General features: G+C 45.2%; 1 pseudogene; it reads right to left on the reverse strand.

Moving 5' to 3' along the window:
* Positions 1 to 3,287: 3,287 nt before the first annotated feature.
* LOC124709224 lies at positions 3,288 to 3,405 on the reverse strand (annotated as a pseudogene).
* Between the last annotated feature and the right edge of the window lie 17,877 nt (positions 3,406 to 21,282).

Below are 21,282 nucleotides of genomic sequence, written 5' to 3' on the forward strand. Positions count from 1 at the left end.
CTTACACAGATTCTAACACAAATTGTTCAGTGTACCTCGTACACAATATTACCTCGCATCACCATAAGAGGGTCGTCCACAAAGTAAGTTCCGTTTCTGTTTCTATCCGCGGCAGCGCTACGATCGCAGTTCCGAGCATGCGTTGCAGTTACTCTGACTCAAGGAGAAGACATGTACGCCATTTTCAGATCGGGTGCTGTCGACGTGTGCTTTGTAGTGCTTCTTTACAATGTCAGCCGTAATTGAAAATGCCGCCGCGTGCGAAATCAGATCTGTGATTCGTTTCCTAAATGCAAAGAAAGTTAAACCAAAGGAAATTCATCGACAAATCTGCGAGGTTTACGGACAACATGTTATGACTTATTCAATGGTTAGAAGATGGGTCAGACTGTTCAATGAAGGACGTGGTCAAGTGCACGATGAAGAACGTAGTGGACGCCCGTCTTTGGTTACTGATGAACTGGTTCAAACATTTGAAGAGGAGATTAAACGCAACCGTAAGTTTACACTTAGTGCCCTTGCTATGGAAGTTCCGCGGATCTCACGATCACTGTCTCATGGAATTGTTACTAAATAACTGAAATTTCGAAAATTTTGCTCTCGTTGGGTACCCAAAATTCTTACTGAACAACACAAAAAACAAGAGATGGGCAGTGCACGTCAGTTTTTGAGACGCTACAATGAAGAATGCGATGGTTTTCTTTCTCGGATAGACACGGGGGAATGAAACTTGGGTATCGAACGACACCCCTGAAACAAAACGGCAATCAACGGAATGGAGGCACACTTCATCCCCAACGAAGGTTAAGCCAAAGCAAATCTTGACACCTCGAAAAGTTATGTGCATCGTTTTTTGGGACAGAAAAGACATTTTGCTGATAGATTTCTTACCACGAGGCCAAACAATCAATGCACATGATTACTGCGAGACCATTAAGAAATTGCACCGCGCAATACAGAACAAGCGCCGAGGACTACTGTCAAAAGGTGTTGTTTTTTTCCACGATAATGTCCGATCTCACACGGCGAATGTGACCAGACAACTCTTACGGGAATTTCACTGGGACGCGTTTGATCATCCTCCGTACAGCCCGGTCCCCGATCCTAGCGACTTTCATCTCTTCTTACACCTAAAATCTGTCCTTGGTGGTCAACACTCCTACGATGATGAGGAGCTGAAAGAACATGGTACTATATGGTTGAATACACATGTGGCAACCTTCTATGAAAAAGGCTTACAAAAACTTGCGCCAAACTGTGATAAGTGCCTACAAAATCTCGGAAGCAATGTAGAAAAGTAGTTATCAGTTGTAGGTTTTTGTACAATTAATATTTTTTCTGTATCTGTACACGTTTTTGGACATACCTCGTAATAATAATAATAATAGTAATAGTAATTATAAAAACTATTTCTATTATAAACTGAAACTACACGTACTAACAAATCCATGTCTATTACTATTATAATAACGTCACTTCTCTCTCACCACCCGCTCGTGTAACAGAGTGCATTAACACGCCGCTTTCGCGGCTAACGGAGGTGAGCCTTCTCTGAATCGAATCCACCCCGCCGATTAACTATCAGGCCTGGTGAGCCATTCAGCCTGCGTGCGGTTTTTACGAGGTTTCCCACATCCAGCTACGTGAATTCCGGGCAGGTACCCACGTCCCGTCACAGATACACGTTACATAAACTTTCAAACATTTAGAAAACGTTTACACGCCCGCTGATACTAACATATAATTGCTAACTAAGCAACCAGCTACCTAACTGCTAACCCATGTAACAATGCCGACCTCGCAGAGAAACGGAAAAGGCAAGTAAGAAGACGAGGAAAGTTTTGCAGCTAATTTACTCGAGCGTGTAGTCATAGTACCTCTAACATAAAATTGCAACACTCGACCTTTGCATGGTACTGATATATTTTTTTTTAATATGACCTCTGTATCATGTAGTTCATGAACGGACAAGAGACCCCCATATACTGCCATATCTTCTGCCTTAATTGGATGGTAACATCATGTTTCTGTGCCCCGCCAAAAGAAAGTTTCACTAATATATACTGGCGTGCAAAACTTAAAGACGAAAAAAAAAAAAGGTTCAAATGGCTCTGAGCACTATGGAACTTAACATCTGAGGTCATCAGTCCCCTAGAACTTAGAACTACTTAAACCTAACTAACCTAAGGACATCACACACATCCATGCCCAAGGCAGGATTCCAACCTGCGACTGTAGCAGTCTCGCGGTTCCGGACTGAAGCGCCTAGAACCGCACGGCCACCGCGGCCGGTTAAAGACGAAAGATACTTCACTTAGCCCGATGGAACTTGGACCACACAAAGGATGAACTGGTACTGTGTAGTACAGGAGGTAAGAGAAAGAATTACGCTAAGAGACGAAGAGAAATACATTTTTATTCAATGATAGTAATTATACTGAAGGTCCCCTGGACATTAAAGAAATTGGGACATAGCTCTTAACGGGACGGGGGATCACCACGGACGGCAGTACACGCTCTACAACGTGTACTCTCTCTGGCCACAAGGTTGGTAAGGATTTCTTGAAATAGGGCATTCCATTCCTCCATAAGCGCGGTTCAGAACTGCTGGATGGTAGAAGGTGCTTGTGAACTTCTACAATACTCTCTGTTGAACCAGTGTGGACATGGGGAAGCGGCTGGTCAAGTAGCTAACAATCAAATTAGCCAATAGGCGTGCAGTTCAGATGTTATTTTATTTTATTTTTACCACCAGTTTCGGCATTCCAGTATTCCATCTTCAGACTCCATATGAATCTCTCAAAAATATTGGCATACTGGACCATATGTTCTTGGATGTCGTCAATTCTAAACCGTGTCCAAGCAATTCCTTCGAAGACCTGATTGCAACTGACCAAGTTCCTTTGAAGGCCAATCAGGTGCAATCAGGTATTCGAAGGAAGCATTTGGTATACGGTTTAGAATTGATGACATCCAGGCATGTATTGCCCACTATGACAATGTCGTTTATTTTTGAGAGATGCATGTGGGGCATACTGGAATGCCGAATCTGGAAGTAAAAAAAAAAAAAAAAAAAAGAGCACTCCGTCTTCAGGCCGCAAGTGGCCCGTCGGGACCATCCGACCGCCGTGTCATTCTCAGTTGAGGATGCGGATAGGAAGGGCGTGTGGTCAGCACACTGCTCTCCCAGTCGTTATGATGGTTTTCTTCTTCTTTGACCGGAGCCGCTACTATACGGTCGAGTAGCTCCTCAGTTGGCATCACGAGGCTGAGTGCACCCCGAAAAATGGCAACAGCACATGGCGGCCCGGATGGTCACCCATCCAAGTGCCGGCCACGCCCAACAGCGCTTAACTTCGGTGATCTGACGGGAACCGGTGTATCCACTGCGGCAAGGCCGTTGTCGAAACTGGTAGTAAAAATAAAATAACGCATAAACTACACGGTTGTTGACTAATTTCATTGTTAAAAAGTGATACAACATGCCTCCTCAATATATCCCATACCTGGTCGATGGGATTTAAGTCGGGGGAACGGAAAAGCCAGTCTATTCACCAAATATCATTTAGTTCCAGGAGCTACTCCACCTGCACTCTTCAATGTGGTCGTACGTTGTCATCCTTAAAAGTCAAATCAGAGTCGAATTCACCCCTGCAGAGGCACACGGCGCAGGAGTACAATGCCATAATAATCTTGGCCAGTGAGTGTACCATGTTCAAAGATCTGGAAGTCATTGCGCTCATGCAGCATTATGCTTCCCCACACAATAGCAACTGGAACAGCAAGACATGTTTGACATTGCTCCTAGTTGCAGTACGTACCCTCATAAGGCGAGACGTGGGAACACAGAATGCACCCAGGAACACTGTCTAACATAGTCGTTTTGGCAGCATGGAGTTATGTTTGCGAGCTCACTGGCATCCTGACTAGTGAATTACCTGCATATTCACTGTGGTCTTATCAGCAGCAACCTGTAGCGATTGGGCAAGCGCATAACCTACAATAATTTTGGCTCGACTTCATTTAAGTGTCGGTTATATGCTGAAGCGTTTTGGCTCAAATAGTTATGCATGATTTAGCTGAACATATTAATCAGCGAAAACTTATAGAGCTCCGTAAATGTTTTCAACTATATTAAATCGAATTGTTACAAATGAAATGTAGTGATCCCAAATGATAATGAAGTAACAATGCGTTGGTTTCAGTTCAACTTTTAGCTTCACTTGCAGGTAAAGAATCAATGGAAATAAGTGCGAAAAGATGGTCGTAACTATGTTTCTAAGCAAACCTGCAGCAGCCGGCCGCTGTGACCGAGCGGTTCTAGGCGCTTCAGTCTGGAAACGCGCTCCTGGTACGGTCACAAGTTCGAATCCTGCCTCGGGCATGGATGTGTGTGACGTCCTTAGGCTATTTAGGTTTAAGTAGTTCTAAGTCTAGGAACTGATGACCTCACATGTTAAGTCCCGTAGCGCTTAGAGCCATTTGAACCACTTTTGAAACCTGCAGCAGATAAATGAATCACTGTATAGTGCAGAGCAAAGCAAGCAGAGCATCGAATGAAATATCCGAACAGTAACGTAGGTCAGAGTTTTGTAGCACATGCAAACATTTCGACACCTTACATAGTTTTCTAACTTCCACTGACATTCATTTAAAGTACCTCCGCTGTTCCAGCGCCGAAGATCAGAAGCCCTTATTCGCCCCTCCAACGACAGCGGCGAACGACCAAGAGGCTACTCTGCTTGCCCCCTCCAGAACTTGGTCACATGACCAACTACAGTAATCAAGTTCGTTACTTTCCTGGCCCTAACTTATCGCAAAAATTTTTTTGTTCATATTTCAAATTTTTAATATACATAATCTTAAATCTACTCATGTGTACATCTCATTCCATAACTAGGTATACCCTTTATCATTTTATTACTTTTAGTTTTGTTTCGAAGGGAAATCTCCGAAGCTAGTCAAATACGTGCCCATATTCTTCTTATTGCCGTGCCACTACGAGACTCAAAGCACACTTTTCGATCTTTTTACGAACATAATAAATCATGTTAAATATATTACTACATCTTAATCGCTACTTCAAAGTCAGCATGCTGCCGTTAAATAAGTGTGTGCCAAATTCTGTTATATCGCAGTTTAACCAAAATTACAAATTATTTAACAATCTTTTTATACATCATAAATAAACAAACATTTAAACTTTAATGATCGCTAAACCCGACGACGTATAAATATGTTAATAATTTGTGTATAGAGCGTCGGCTAAGTCCAGAAATGTTCTTATATCTGCTGTTCCACAAAAGCAGGCTATCTTGGAAATTTTAGTGGATATACAGTAATTTTAATTTGACACATTGAGATGCCAGGTCACATTGACCTACACTTACTTATACCTCGTTTTGTCACATGTTGCGAGGAGGCATAATATTGCACGACACTATAGTTGTTTGGTACCGATTGGTTCTTCGGGCACTGCAAAGAGCAGGGGTGCCATTGGGACAGCTCATGTTCGCATAGTCGCTAATTTAGGCAGCAGCGGTTAAATGTCTGATGTGTTTAGGCCGTTGACTGTGCCCTATCTTACGGGTCTCCGTGGCGTTTTCCTTCAACAAAGTAACATGAGACCACATGTTGCTTGAATTGTCCTAGTGTACGTCGGTACAGAGACAGTCTGTTGTTTTGGGCAGATCTATCAGCCGCTGAAAACATCTGGTGACAGATTGCCCAGAACAACACGAACCGGTAGGAGATGAGAGTTTAACGTCCCTTCGACAACAAGATCCTTAGAGACGGAGCACAAACTCGGGTTGGGGAAGGACATCGTCCGCATCCTTCCAAAGGAACCACCGAATGCTAGTTTAGACTGCTAATCACTGCGTTACATTGCTCGGTGCAGTAAGAACCTTTTACTACACTGCATAAGCACTCACTACAGTTATCCACACGATACAGATACACTTAATAATAGACCTGAGGAAGACAATGGCAAACTACTTACATTAGGACCTTGCCTAGAACGGCGATGCAGGAATCCTGCATCCACTCTCCTACGCTCATTCCTGAGTGAAGGGACTACTTTGAGTTTTGATTGTGACAGATGTGCAGATAAGCTGTTTGGACCCCCTGTCGTGCAAAGTGGCAAATGAATTGCCGTCTCACGAAGCCTGATTCGGCACGCCTTACCGTCTGCCTCCTTACAAAGTTATTTCATCTGTGGTATTATCTGATTACGCGGGCGAATTGAGAAGAGATGGAAAGCACATTTTGGGAGGGATAGGGGGGGGGGGGGGTCGTACGAATCTAATTGTTGTACTGGAAATGGGCATGACGACCTACGGACAGAAAAGCTGAGGGCACTGCGAAAAACTGAACAATGTAATTTATGCATAGAGTGACTGTGAATGAAGACGGGGCTTGCAACACACGAACAATGGTCAATACCGTTCTCCACTAGCCACTCCTCTCCTGCTGCCTATGGTTCCATAATCTGCCAAGAGCGAGGCCACAGGGATCTGAAGCTCTGATAGTCTGCCAGCGCAGAGTCGACAATAAGCCATCAGCAAATTCTTCAGCCAGCCCACAACTCGTAAGTTGTACCAAAATGAGAAACATCTTTGTGCGCAGTCACGAGTTAGCACGCGTTTAACTTTAGCTCTAATGTCAGCCGTGGCTGGTGCAACTGTTCCTGCCTCGCCATTAGCTGGAATGTGAAATACGGCACCCACATCATGAGTGGGTTTTCGCGGAGTACAGTAAACAACTGAGACAGTCTGCCTTCGTTATTCTACGGAGTGTGTTTATAACACTACTGTACGAGTGACTGGGGAGTGTTTGCGCAGTGCATTGCCGTTTTCTGGGTCGTTATGAAATATGAAGAAAGGAGACAAATCCGGTTCCTAGCACTCTCAAATAATCGATCGAGGTGGTGCAGTGATTAAAACGTTGGACACCAACCAGGAATTTAAGTGGTTTACATTGATTATTTAAGGTAAACGTTGGTTCCTTTCAAAATTTCGCGGCCAGTTTCCATCTACATCTACATCAGTACTCCGTAGTTCACAGGTAAGTGCATGGCAGAGGTTTAATCGAACCACCTACAAGCTACTTATCTACTGTTTCATTGCCGAACAGCGCGCGGGGTAAACGAACACTTAAATCTTTCTGTGCCAGCTCTGATTTCTGTTATTTTATTATGGTGATACTACTCGCTCTGTAGATGGGAACTAACACAATATTTTTTTTACACTCTGAGGACAAAGTTATTGACTGAAATTTCATGAGAATATTCTACCGCAACGAAAGTCGTCTTCGCTTCAATGATTGCCTCCCCGTTTCGCATATCATATCCGTCTCATTCTATCCCCTATTTTACTGTAATACAAAACGAGCTGCCCTTCTCTGAACTTTTTCAGTGTCCTCCGTCAGCTATTTTGATGTGGATCTCACACTGCACAGCAATACGCAGAAGAGGGAGCAGAACTGTAGTGTGAGCAGTCTCCTTGGGAGACTTGTTGTATTTTCTGTTTGTTCTGCCAATAAATCCCGTCTTTGGTTCGCTTTCCACACAACGTTATCTATATGATCATTCCAGTTTAAGTTATTCGTATGTCATCTTCGTAGTCCTGTCTGAGATTCTATTCCTTCTCTAATGATCTAGTCATCCACAGAACTTAAAAAAAAGTGATTTCTCCTTTACTCCCTCCCTCCATACCAATCTTCCCTGTTGTGTACATAGTTCCGCATAGTCAGTGCGTACACAACTTTCCCACCAGAGCGCGCCACGCTGAGCACAACAGCGCAGGCGCAGCGCTCGTCCGTCTCCGCACTACGAGGTGGCGCTGTCTTAGAGACGGACCAAATTCTGCTTCCGCCGATCCACGTATTAATATGTAACGCAGCCAATGAGATTGCTGCTAACGTAGAACCTTTTCTCCTCGCGGATCACACTCGCGCAGTGATACCTGAACGCTCGAGGTATTATAACGAGTGTACAGACCTCCGATTAGTTAGTCTGCATTAGTCTGCATTTATCTGCACCTGTCTGTACCAGTCTACATTTGTCTGTACCAGTCTATAGTCAAGTTTCAGTCTGCGCTTAATAAGATTACCATATTCCTGTATATAGCCATGAAGATAAATGAATAGACACTTTGTCAAGTATCAGAGATATGTGAGAATTAGATTAACGTACCATGATCAAAGGAACTTCGGATTGTCAATTGTAAATAGCATCCAGAATCAAGTTAAGTAAGGTTTATGATTTTTATTATTTTAATAAATGTGTGTGAAAATTAATCAAGTTCTGTTTAAAGTTGGTCAGCGTCAATCTGCTACTCTAAGCGTGCAAGTGGCATTTCTACCGTCTGACCTAATGGCAGAAGATAAACACGCCACGATAAGACCACGAGACATATTGCTGACACTCGCCTACTTCGTTAGAGCGACAAGTCAAATAATCTGATGGTGTGTGTACCGGAGGTCTTACAGTACGCACACCACATTCCTTATATCGTGTAACTGACTGATCAGTACGTGGATAGTATAGTGTCGTCATAGTATTGTTGTTGTTATTGTTGTTGTTGCAGGTGCTGCTGTTTCAGGTGCTACTGTTGCAGGTGTTGTTGTTACAGGTGTTGTTGTTACAGGTGTTGTTGTTGCAGGTGTTGTTGATGCGGGTATTGTTGTTGCAGGTGTTATTGTTGCAGGTGTTCTTGTTGCAGGTGTTGTTGTTGCTGGTGTTGTTGTTGTAGGTGTTGTTGTTGTTTGTGGTGGTGGTGGTGGTGGTGGTGGTGGGTGGTGGTGGTGGTGGTGGTGGTGGTGGTGGCGGCGGCGGTGATGGTGGTGGTGATGGTAATTCTTCAAATGTGTGTGAAGTCTTATGTGACTTAAGCTAAGGTCACCAGTCCCTAAGCTTACACACAACTTAAGCTAAATTATCCTAAGGACGAACACACACACCCATGCCCGAGGGAGGACTCGAACCTCCGCCGGGACCAGCCGTACAGTCCATGACTGCAGCGCCTTAGACCGGGTAACTGTGGCCGGCCGAAGTGGCCGAGCGGTTCTAGGCTCTACTGTCTAGAACCGCCCTATCGCTACGGTCGCAGGTTCGAATCCTAGAGACTTAGATGGGGAATATTTAATATAACTATAAAAATAATGCTGCTGTTGAGTCGTACCTGTTAAGTAAGTATTACGTTCCACGCTAAAACCTACTGGATTACTTTTGTGGTTGGATTCACTAACAGAAAACCAAATTTTTACCACACACCTCGTTTTTGGATAGTAATGAGAAACGGATTCAATTTTTTATGACAATGCTTCTCCTCTTACCGTTAAAATATCAATAATATCGTACAAATCAATACCATTGCTGGCTTGTAACTATAACAGGCTGCTTCATATTTCAGTTTCGCCAACTGTTACGCACAGGTAGCTTCTTACGGTCAAATGTTATTCGCTTTCCTGCAAGATCTTCGTTCCTTCCGACGATTAGTTTCACTTCGTAATTTTGCTATCATGAACGACTTCGCCACGTCGCACTTGGTTTCCCTAAATCAGTTGAGTCGGATTCCAGTTCAGTTCTTTGACAGAGCACGGCCCATGTCCTTCCCTACCCGTCTCCATTACTGGGTAGTAGTCGGTACACAATGACTACCTAATCGAGGGACGGTAACCCTCTTATACACTCTTCAGTGTTTTGCAGTGGGAAAGATAAGTGAAAGATAGCGTCGTTGGGGCATGGGAAATATTTTCTTGGACCTATAATACTGGTGTTTGTCCCTGCATGACACTATGTGGCATATGTTTAGCGCCTTTACCCTCCTGCAGCACCCAATGACCTAGGAACCAAATAGCTGCAGTTCGTAGATATTGATTTTGTTGTTCCTAAGACTGTGCAGCTCAGGGTGTCTGGACGGTAGGAAAAGAAGTCGGAGTGATGTTTGGAGTATGTGGATGTGACATCTAGGTAAAGTACGGATCGATCGGAAATTTTGATCCGTTGGAGGGTATGACGGCACTCAGATGGATGGTTGTTTTCTGGAGCAAAGGTAAATTGGGCAATTCGGGATGGGCAGCTCGATAGTTCGAGTTTAGTAGCAATAAGAAGAAACAGATATACTATTTCAATCATTTATCGAAGAAGAAGCAACTGTTTAAGTGTGTCTCGCAGAAAACGACGTAATAGAGATTAAGCGCAGCAACAGTTCCTTACACTGTCACCACAAATGGAAATCCGAGCTGCGAAGAAGTAATGATGATAAGATAAACGCCAGCTCATAGGAGCAGATGAGTCAGGCTGTATTCCTTAAAAGTATTTCCCAACTTGCTGCCGAATTTCACAGTCAAAGGACCGCTATTTCCCGTCGTCATTTAGCACACGTCACACGGTCGGTATTCGCCAGAGGGTCTCGACTTTCGAAACGAAAGGCTATTAATTCTGCTTAAACGGTTTGTTGAAAATTGACCGTGAAAGGCGTGAAAAATGTCCGCATTTGGCGAGGCGCCTATCTTAAGGAAGCTTGTCTACTGGGCGACTGCTTTCTGTTCCCCGGGGCCGGCTCTCATTTGCATAAGCTCTTAAGCCTTCCGCGGACGTGTCCGCCGGTTTATCGGCCGGCCAGCTTCTCTTCTCTCCATCGCGCAGGCGGCGTCTCGCCCCATAAGCCACTGCCGCAATAGAGGGGCTCAGCGCGACCAATTATGATTAACAGGCGAGATGATCTCGGCTTAGGCTGGCGGCTGCATCGCTCATTCCGCCCACGGCAGGTGGGTGGTGCGCGCTCAACACGTAACGCTTAATCTGTCTCGCCTCTCACTGTGAGGGACATGGCATCTAGTCGATGGCAGCCAGCCCCCACGTGTACAATATGCTTTGAAAATCGCGTCTTCAACAGCGAAAAATGCACGATTGAAATTTTCATTCTAGATTCTTATTTAAATATACATTATTTCTTGAGAAAAATAAAGAAAAAGGGTATAGGAGGAGCAGCAATGAGGATAAAGATTGACAAAGAAAAGAAGGATAAAGATAGGGGATAACACATGAAGATGAAACAGGAAAAAGGGGAGGAGGAAAATGAATGAGGAAAGGAAAACAGTACAAGAGAAAAGATAAGGAAAGACAAGAAAAGGAAGAGGTGGAAGAAAAGGCAAGAGTTGGAAAACGAACGTACGAAAAGAAAGTCAGAAAAATGGTAAGCAAAGAAAAGAATCGGAAACAGAAGTAGTTGTTTGAAGTACGAAGTTGAGAGAACGAAGGTAACTTTAGTAGGACAAAGGAATAGATCAGAGAGAGAAATAGGGGATATCCACACAAGTGGGAAAGGAAAGAGCAGATGATTAGGAAGAAAAGCAGAACAAGGAAAGAAAAAGGAGAGGAACAAAGAGAAAACGGATGAGAAGAGAGTGAAAGAGAAACATAGAATGGAAGAAATCAAGAAAAAGAAGTATGCAATATAGATGGAGAGTAAAAAATAGGGAAGTTAGGGAAAATGTAAATCGGAAAGTTAAAGAACAGGAAAAGAACTGGAAGACAATGTGAAAGAGAAAAATAGGAGACAAGAAGTGGAAGTTAGGAAAGGAAAAGAAGTGAAAATGGAAGAAGAAATGAAAAAGATGAAACTGGAATGGAAAGAAACGGAAAATCGAAGAAGGAAAGAAAAAGAGAAGAAAGGAGAACGCAAAAGACAGAGAGAAATACAGCACTCCTCTGTTGTGTTGAAATAGTCCTTTTATACATTAGCTATAAGGGAAAAAGGCCAAATAGTTTGTCACACTAAGGACTTCGCTAGAAATAAAATTATTTGAAATAGAATGTCCCTGGATTTCTGGGAGCACCAGCTCCACCATTTTTTTGTTGTAGCTGGAAACAGAACCACGATTCCATTGATTTCATTCTGCTACGGCCCGTAAATGGTATAAACTTCAGGAAACAAATTTATTCTGAAATCATTACATTCCTTTTAGGGGCGTATTACATGCAGTAGGAGGGATGTGTGCCACCATCAACAATGACCTTTGCTCCATCGCTCGATAAGAGAGAAATTGAAATCATTTGACAACTTCATTTTTATAGACGTTGCTAGGAGCAAAGCACCGAGGTGATCACAGAACGTGGCCATCTGGCGGATGCCCTCAGTCCATGACACACTGTGGAGAAGTTAAGAAGTCATAGCAGCCACTTGCTGTGTAATCCGGCGTTAAGAAACTTTACGCCACCACACTCTTTCCCATGATGCTCAAATACTAGTGATGAACTTTTCTTCTCCACTTGTGTTCGAACACGCCCTCTCTAGGTAGGTGACTTGACACAAGTGTGCTTTGGCGACCTCGGGTACAGAGACGGGAAACTGACCAGGCTACAAAAACCCTGAATTAGAAATGAGTGTAGTAGCCACACGAACGAATTTGGTGAACTGGGTAAACGTTAGCCTCACCAGTCACCATACAGGTATGTGAATGTGTGGGCTCCAGGCTTGGAAGACAGCGCTCTAAATACTACCTAGAATTCCTCAGTGTCACATATTTCCCAAAGTCGTACTGCGAGAACCTCGACCAGGAGACAGACGGGAAATTTCGAAGAAGAGTCGTTTACCCTTCCAAACCCGGACGCGGATGTATTCCTCCTGCTGCGAATACTTTTGGAGGGGAGTATCTGAGTGGGCAGCAGAAGCAGATCTCAAGCAGACTTTTACGATAAGCTGCGCCCAGAAGTTTCACGACGACTTTTCTTCCCGTGATGGCCCTGTGTAGTTACCGCAGTCGAGCGTAATAAAAAAGTGCATTATACCTGTTTTTGAGAGCCTCGTTTCAAGTTGGTCCACCTATAAATATAACGGGAGAAAATTAATAGCAGCATTACGTTACCTCTGTTGGGACCTTTCGAAATATAGCTGAATATTGAAGAGCCTGAGCACCTACAACCAATAAACAAGCATTTCGGGATCAATGGTTTACGGCAGCACCGTACAAGGCCTCTTTCTCCATCTACTGAACGATTTTTCGCACTGGTTAATATTCTGTAACCGTATCCCGGTAGAATGTGTTTAAATTTATCACTCGGTTATCCTGATTTATGTGAAACAAATTTCAGGGTGACTCCTTCAGTGAAAGCTCTTCCAGTGCCTTCCCTCCATCTTTGTCCAACTCGGGTTCTACGCCGTCTCAGGAAACAGCGAAATGAACGCTCATATGGAGCCCTCCGTTCGGAGAGAACTAGTATGACGGAACAATTGACTAAAGTGGTACTACAGTTGCGGAAAGCGATATTTAATCCCAGTCATTCAGATTTGTGTTTGCCGCCCAGTAACAGTTAATGAGGAATGCTTCAAAAGCATCCAGTTTCAGATGACATTGCTGTAATGAACAGTGATAAGAACGAGTTGCACTAGGCTGTTGACCAGATGAATCGAATCCCAATAGATAAAGCAAAAGTAAAGTCGTCCATAACCGAAAGGTTATTTTCAGAAAATGGCTTTAAGCACTATGGGACTTAACATCTGAGGCCATCAGTCCCCAAGACTTAGAATTACTTAAATCTAACCAAACTAAGGACATCACACACGCCTATGCCCGAGGCAGGATTAAAACCTGCGGCCGTAGGAGCAGCGTGGTTCCGGACTAAAGCGCCTAGAACCGCTCGGCCACAGCAGCCGGCGAGGTTGTTTTGAACTTTATAACACTGATAACCTCGTTGTTGTGCGCCCTAAAACACACACACTTGAACTTCATAAATAGTTTCCTACGCATGATTCTGTTGGAGGTGGTTTCGCCTTGCCTTCCAATAATCTTTGAACTTACTTATTTAACCAGTTATCTACAATATACAGCGTTCTTCGAACCACACTGCAGTTCGGTGTTTTCTACGGCAACAAATGATTTCCAGATGTGAAGGAAACGATATAAGAGAGATGTTACTATATCCGACTGGGATCGAAAGTTAACGATCTTCGGTCTAAAACTTACCAACGGAATCATCGAGCCGGCAAGTGTGGCCGAGTGGTTCTAGGCGCTTCAGTCTGGAACCGCGCGACCGCTACGGTCGCAGGTTCGAATCCTGCCTCGGGCATGGAAGTGTGTGATGTCCTTAGGTTAGTTAGGTTTAAGTAGTTCTAAGGTCTAGGGGACTGATGACCTCACATGTTAGGTCTTATAGTGCTGAGAGCCATTTGACCCATTTTTGAACCATCGAGACAAATGATACGGAAGTACGAGATTAAATTAAAAATCACCAGAGATGAGGGTCAAAATAGACTCGATCATGTAGAAGGCAGAGAACTGGCGCATGTAACTACTCCGTGGGACTTACATCCTCATCCTTTGTATTTAATACAAACTTTTAGTCATTCATTTTCTACTAGTTCATTCTTTGGGTTGGCTCAATAGCAGTTGCCTTATCGACTGTGACAATACATTTATAGGTTAGAAACCTGAACACTGAGGGAGACGGGGAAGGAACTACACCCACTGCCTGACAGAGGACGTAAGGCATCAATGGGGGAAGGAGGAAACGATCTGAAATTTCAAAGGGCGAGATGGTATGTGATGTTATTTCAGCAATTTTAAAATACTGTCAGATTGACAAGATACTTGTTAACATGACCCCGTTTATCAGTAAGACGTTCCACCCTCTCTGGCTGGTATGCATGCACTGATTCGATTGGTAGGGTGTCATAGAGCCGTTCCAGCCCCTCCTCAAGCAATGTGGCCCACGACTGTTGTAGCTGGCCCTTGATATGGACACTGGATCTGGGATGGCGTTGACGTTCGAACTGGTTCCACACGTCTGTCGGAGAAATATCTGGTGATGTTGGTGGTCGCGTGAATACCTCAACGTCACGCAGACAGTTCATAGAGAAAAGTGCCACGTGGGGATGAACGTTGTCCTGCTCAAAAATGGCAACACGATAATGTAGCATGAGAAATAACACCTCAAGACGCAGGATAACTGTGACGTACCGTTATGCAGGCAGAGTTCCCTCAGTCACTGCCAGTAGTGACCTGAGATCACACCCGAGAGGTCGCCACCCCCTGACTCCAGGAGTAAAATCGCTGTGCTTCTCCAAAACATTGAAAGAGTGGGACCTCTCCCCACGTCGCCACCGTATTCACCGACGGTGGTCTTCGGCGGTAGAAAAGAACCGCGATTCGTTGCTGAACATTTAACCCTACACCATTCACATGCAGTTCAAGGTGGCATTCCAGACGCAGACGTTTGTGTTGTTATTTAACGTCATTCTACGTTGGGACTGTAATTCCCTAGTCGGGTTTCTGCACCAGTGGTGCGGGATGGGAAGTGCAGAGGGTGCTACGATGCACTTCGTGCACAATAAAGGGACCCTCCTCCTTTGTGGTGCTCAAACGTGGCCGACTGATCCTTCACGACGAGTGCAGCTGCCCTCACGTTCCCATGCAGTGCAACGTCGGACCCCTGTGACACTCTAATGTCAAAAGAAACCTGTATACTGCACGTTTCGACCGGCCAGCCAAATGTGACACACAGTAAGGCCTATTTCAAGCTCTGGAAGGTGCTGATAACGGGTCTCACACGAGTGCGCTATTTCTCCATGTCCCTCACACTGATCATGTGACTTCTGACGTTTTTCACACGCCGTATGTACCCATCCACGCCTGGCAACCGTACTAAACACGAACAGTACAAATGCATTCTATTGGCCATTCTACCTGTCACAAAGAACTGCAAATGTCTACTGACGGTGTACGTACGTGACATCTGACCATGTGTTGTGGGTGCTTTTTTTCCAGGCGTTATATATACTGCAAAACCAACTCTACAATGGCTGGCAGAATGGTGATTCTTGGAAATATTCTCTTATTTCTGTGTTATTCCATTTGCATTTTGAGCGAGAGCGAAGTGACTATAAATACGTTTCTGAACACATTCTGATCTCTCTTATTCTCATGACCCCTACATGAGGCATATGATAGTGGTAGCAGAGCACTCCCACAGTCTTCCTCCAATGCCCCTTCTGTAAATGTACGCACCAACGTTTCGCGAGAACAAGGTCGCCTTTCTTCCAGATATTTCCGTTTTCTCCCAGGCATGTGTGTTACACATTCGAATACGAAGGGGTACCCCCCCTTCCCCAACCCCCCCAAGAAAAAGAGAGAAAGACGGAATAACGTTGTTATGTGCGGAGCTTCTGTAGTACGCATTTTTGTATAGCGCAACTGATTCTCAGTTCAGCGCCGCCTGCGTTGTCGACCTGGCTCTTTGTCGTCATCTGCAGTGATGGTTTTTGCTAGTGCTGTTTCGTTCCAGTTTCATTTTCTATGATGGCAAGGTTAAGCGAACAACGTGCAGCTGCGAAATTTTGCTTTCTACTCGGTAAAAATGCTGTTGAAACTATTTTAATCCTCAAAACAGCTTACCATGGTGACTATGTGGGAAAATCTCAAGTGTACGAGTGGGTTGCTCCATTTAAAACTGGCGGCACGTCCATTGATGACAGACGTCGTTCTGGACGTCCATCAGCTCACCGAATCGACGAAAATATTGGCAAAATTCGAGAGCTTGCGCTCAGAAACAGTCGACAGACAATCGATCAACTGTCAGAGAGTAGCGGGTTATCTTGGAACTAGGTTCAGCGAATTTTAACGGAAGATTTGGGAATGAAAATGTTGCTGCCAACGCCCCTACACACACAGACAGTTCTTGTCTAAAAATGGCTTGGTTCCGCTGCCCCACGCACATTACTCGCCTGTTGTGAGTCCGCGCAACTTTTTCTTATTTCCACGTATGAAAAGGAGAATGAAACTACATCCATTTGACATCATTGAAGAAGTCAAGAAGAAAACGAGGGAGGTGCTGTTGGCCACTTGTAAAGATGATTGCAAAAAATGTTTCGAACAGTGGAAGCTCCGGTGGGACAAACGTATTAGTTGTCACAGGGAGTATTTTGAAGGGGATAAGGTATAAACAGTAAGATAGCGTATAGCTTTTAAATAATAATTCCGTTTTCTTGGGTACCCCATCGTGTAATCTGCTTTCAATGCGACGACCTTACGCCACCTTCCTGATAGGACCTATATGGTACCACTCTACTAGTCTACGTCGGAGCCAGCGAATAACCTCCGCATCATCCATGTGCTGCTTCCTGTGGGGCAAGCAGATGGAAGTCGGAAGGTGCGAGATCCCGGGTGTAGGATGGATGAGCAAGAACAGTCCAGTGAAGTTTTGTGAACTCCTCTCGGGTAAACAGATTCGTGTGAGACCTTGCGTTGGCGATGAGAAGGAGATATACATTTCCATTTTTGTGGTGATGAACACGCTGAAGTCTTTTCTTCAATTTCCCAGCACAGTACACTTCAGAGTTGATCATTGCGCGATGAGGGAGAACATGAAACAGAATAATCCCTTCACATTCACAGAAGAGTGTCGCCATGATATTACCATCTGATGGTGCCGCTTTGAACATTTTATTCGGAGGAGAGGTGATGTGGCGACACTCCATAAATTGACGTTGTGTTTCCGATTCGAAGTGATGATTGCGTGCTTTATCGCCTGTGACAATCTTCGCCAAAAAATTAACACGATCAACCTCGGAGCGCGCAAGCAATTCCCACAGATGGTCCACCGTTGCTCTTTATGAACTTCTCTTAGGCGGCGAGGAACCTAGCGGGTAAACACCTTTGAGTACCCGAACTAGTGGACGAGTGTGTCAGCTCTACCGACAGTCGTGCAGTGAGAGGTTCGATTGTGATTCGTCGATCACCTCGAATGAGTGTGTCTGCACGTTCCAACAAGGCAGCAGTCAGAGCTGTTTGCGGCCGGCCGGCAAGTGGGAGATCCTACAGGTTTGCGCAACATTGTTTCAATGATGACAGGCGCCTCGCCCAACGACTCACCGCGCTTTTGTTCACTGCTGGGTCTCCGTAGACATTCCGCAAGTACCTATGAATAGCTGCGATGCTCTGGTTTTCCGCCAAAAGGAACTCAGTGACAGCTCCCGTGCCTGGAACGCACCTCTGTTGCGGTCGCCATTTTAAAGACTACGTACAGCGTCGCCACCTATCGGAATTTCATCAAATTATAACGGGCTGCAAAGGGAATATTCCACGGTGTTCCACATCAGTTTCCGCATTTTTTTAAACCGAAATTGTCCGAGAAAAAATATGTGTTGCATTACTTATGGAACGCCCCTTGTACGCGACATCGTATCGACAGCCGAAGAGTCGTGGGAACGGCAGACGGGAGGCGCCAGCCGGCCTCGGCTGTGGCGTGGCGCCACGGCGCGCTGTGGACGCGCAGTCGTTGACTCGGCCGGCCTGGCCAATTGAGTTACGGGGAAAGATGACGGGGCAGCTCGGCGATACGCGCCGGCTTATGAGCGAGACGCGCCCAGAATAGCCATTGTCTTGTGGCTGCGGACTGTTGCATCAGCCGGCGGACGCGCCTCCGCAATCCCACCGCCGCCACTGCCTGTCGATCTCCCGCTGCTTCGCGAGCGGTCCCATGCTATAGCGTTGCCGCGACGCGCCGCAGCTCCTCATTCATCTTCTAGGCGCTCGACCATTCACCTGTATGCGAACTCGTTCTCTCTAGGTATTCAGGAAACCATTTAATCCTGTATTCTAGCAGGCCACAGGTGGCTCATCGGGACCATCCGACCGCCGTGTCATCCTCAGGTCAGGATGCGGATTGGAGGGGCGTGTGGTCAGCACACCGCTCTCCCGGTCGTTACGATGGTATTCTTGACCGCAGCCGCAACTAATCGGTCGAGTAGCTCCTCAATTGGCATCACGAGGCTGAGTGCACCCCGAAAAATGGCAACAGTGCGTGGCGGCCTGGATGGTCACCCATCCAAGTGCCGGTGTATCCACTGCGGTAAGGCCGTTGCCAATCCTTTATTCTAGGGGTTTCAAACTGTGCGTCGTGCCTTCCAGAGGCGTCGCGACCTTAGTGTAGCGGCGTCGAGATGATTTCTTAAAATTAGTGATGTAGTCTATTTGCTTTGTGAGAAAGGAACAAGTGCGCTAGTAGTGGTATCTAGCAGGCCAATACGTAAGTGATTTTAATTTCTCATGGTCGGTGTTCACCATCATGTTGAATTTTTTGATGGACGTGATATTGGCCGTTGACTGTACACTGATCAGCCAGAACATTACGACCTCTTGCACGAATAACCGCGGCGACGTGTCGTGGCATGGAAGCAATGAGGCCTTGGTAGGTCGCTGGAGGGAGCTTGCACCACATCTGTACACACAAGTCGCCACAAATTCTGGGGAGTGTGCGATGAGCTTTGACGCCACGTTCAATCACATCCCAGATGTACTCGATCAAATTCAGATGTGGAGTATTGAGGTGCCAGCACGTCAGCTGGAACTCGCTATTATGTCCCTCGAACCACCCCATCACACTCCTGGCATTGTGATGTGGCGCATTATCTTGTTGAAAAGTGTCATTGCGCGAGCTCCGCTGGACCTATGGACGCCCACAAGAATGTTCCTCAGAGCATAATGGAGCCGCCGCCAGCTTGTCTCCATTCCGTACCACACGTGTCTTGGAGATGTTCGCCTGGAAGACGAGGGATTCGCGCACTCCCATCGCTATGAGGAAGAAGCTATCGCGATTCATCAGACTTTGCAGCGCTTTGCCACTACGCCAACGTCAAGTGCCAATGGTCACGTGCCAATTTAAGTCGTAGTTGCCGAAGTCATGATGTTAACATTGGCACATGCGTGGGTCGTCAGCTGCGGGGGACCATCGTTAGGACTAATCGGTGAAAGTCTGATTTAGTTTCGCCATCAGGAGTATTCGGTGAAAGTCTGATTTAGTTTCGCCGTCGTTCGCCGCCTGTCCTGTTTTCCTAGTCTGCCCAGCCTACAACCTTTGATATCTGTAATGAGGGGTGGTCGCCCAACCACACGACCTCTGGATGTGGTTTCACATTGGTTTCTCCTCGCGTTGAAGACACTCACCACAGCACTCCTGATTTATTAAAATTAGAGATGTAGTCAATTTACTTTATGAGAAAGGAACAAGAGCGCTAGTACTGGTATCTAGCAGGCCAATACGTAAGTCATTTTAATTTCTCATGGTTGGTGTTCACCATCATGTTGAATTTTTTGATGTTGTGATATTCGTGGTTGACTGTACATTGGTCAGCCCGACAAGTCGCGCTGTTTCCTAAATGCTCATGCCGAGGTTCCGGGACATGACAAACGCAGACATATCGTGCACCTGCCTCCTTCTACACAAGGACAGCACGCTCACTGATACTGTACGCATTGTGCGTGTGTCTGACTGGCAGAAATTCGCCACCAGTTGACGCTGTGTCGCCTGGCCTGGTTTGTATGTTCTGACTGCTCAGTGTATAAACTGTTTATTTCACAATTGCAGTTCCGGTCATTGTGCCATTTTCAAGTCTTACTGCAAAAGTCGTTGCTTTAACAAATGCGAGATTTTAAAATACTCCATAATGTACGTACGTAAAAATTTTTAAGTCTGACATGTGCCGATGCAAAATCTATTACCGTACAACTTGAAAATGGCCCAAAGGCCGAAACTGCAGTTGTGGAATAAATAATTTACACAATCAACGGTGAATATAATGTCCTTAAAAAAATATGTCCTTTTAGTTTGGGAGCGTGGTAGATGGCAGTCCAATGTTACTACGTCACTCATTTGTTTCTCTTTAGTAACAATCAATCTGAAGGTCAGTTTTATCAAATACAGGTTACTGTCAGTTGTTGTTTGTCTCCCTTGATTTGTGTTTGCTAGCACTGACACATTTTTCCGCGTAAGTAAAAAGAGTGATACTTCAAGTGTACCACACAGTTCTATAGACACGAATAGCAGAAAATGCAGGAACTATGAAGACAGCTGCTTGAATTTCGGTTTTACGACTAGTACCTTTGGAAATGAGAAACGACCCAGTATATACTCTGTAAAATAACTTTTCCAAAGATCTTTCATAAAAGACCTTAAATAACATATACAGCGGCGATCTAGGTTTTTCACATCATATGAATTCGCGACTGTGAATAAGGACGAGCATCAACTGTAGAATGAAATGACGACAATGAAAATCTGTACCAGACCGGGACTCGAACCCGGATTTCTCACTTATCGCTAGCGGCCGCCTCACCATTGGCTCTCCGTGGATGACTCACGGCCAGATCCAAACTTCCATATGTCGACAACGATGCGTCTGCGACCTCTAGTCGTACATACACTATGTATATTCCCGTACAATTCAGACGTTGTACTTGAAAGTCGCTTGCCAGGTAATATCAGACAAATGCGATATTACA

This window comes from Schistocerca piceifrons, chromosome 7 (genome assembly GCF_021461385.2).
Source record: "Schistocerca piceifrons isolate TAMUIC-IGC-003096 chromosome 7, iqSchPice1.1, whole genome shotgun sequence".
Classification (NCBI taxonomy): Eukaryota; Metazoa; Arthropoda; class Insecta; order Orthoptera; family Acrididae; genus Schistocerca; species Schistocerca piceifrons.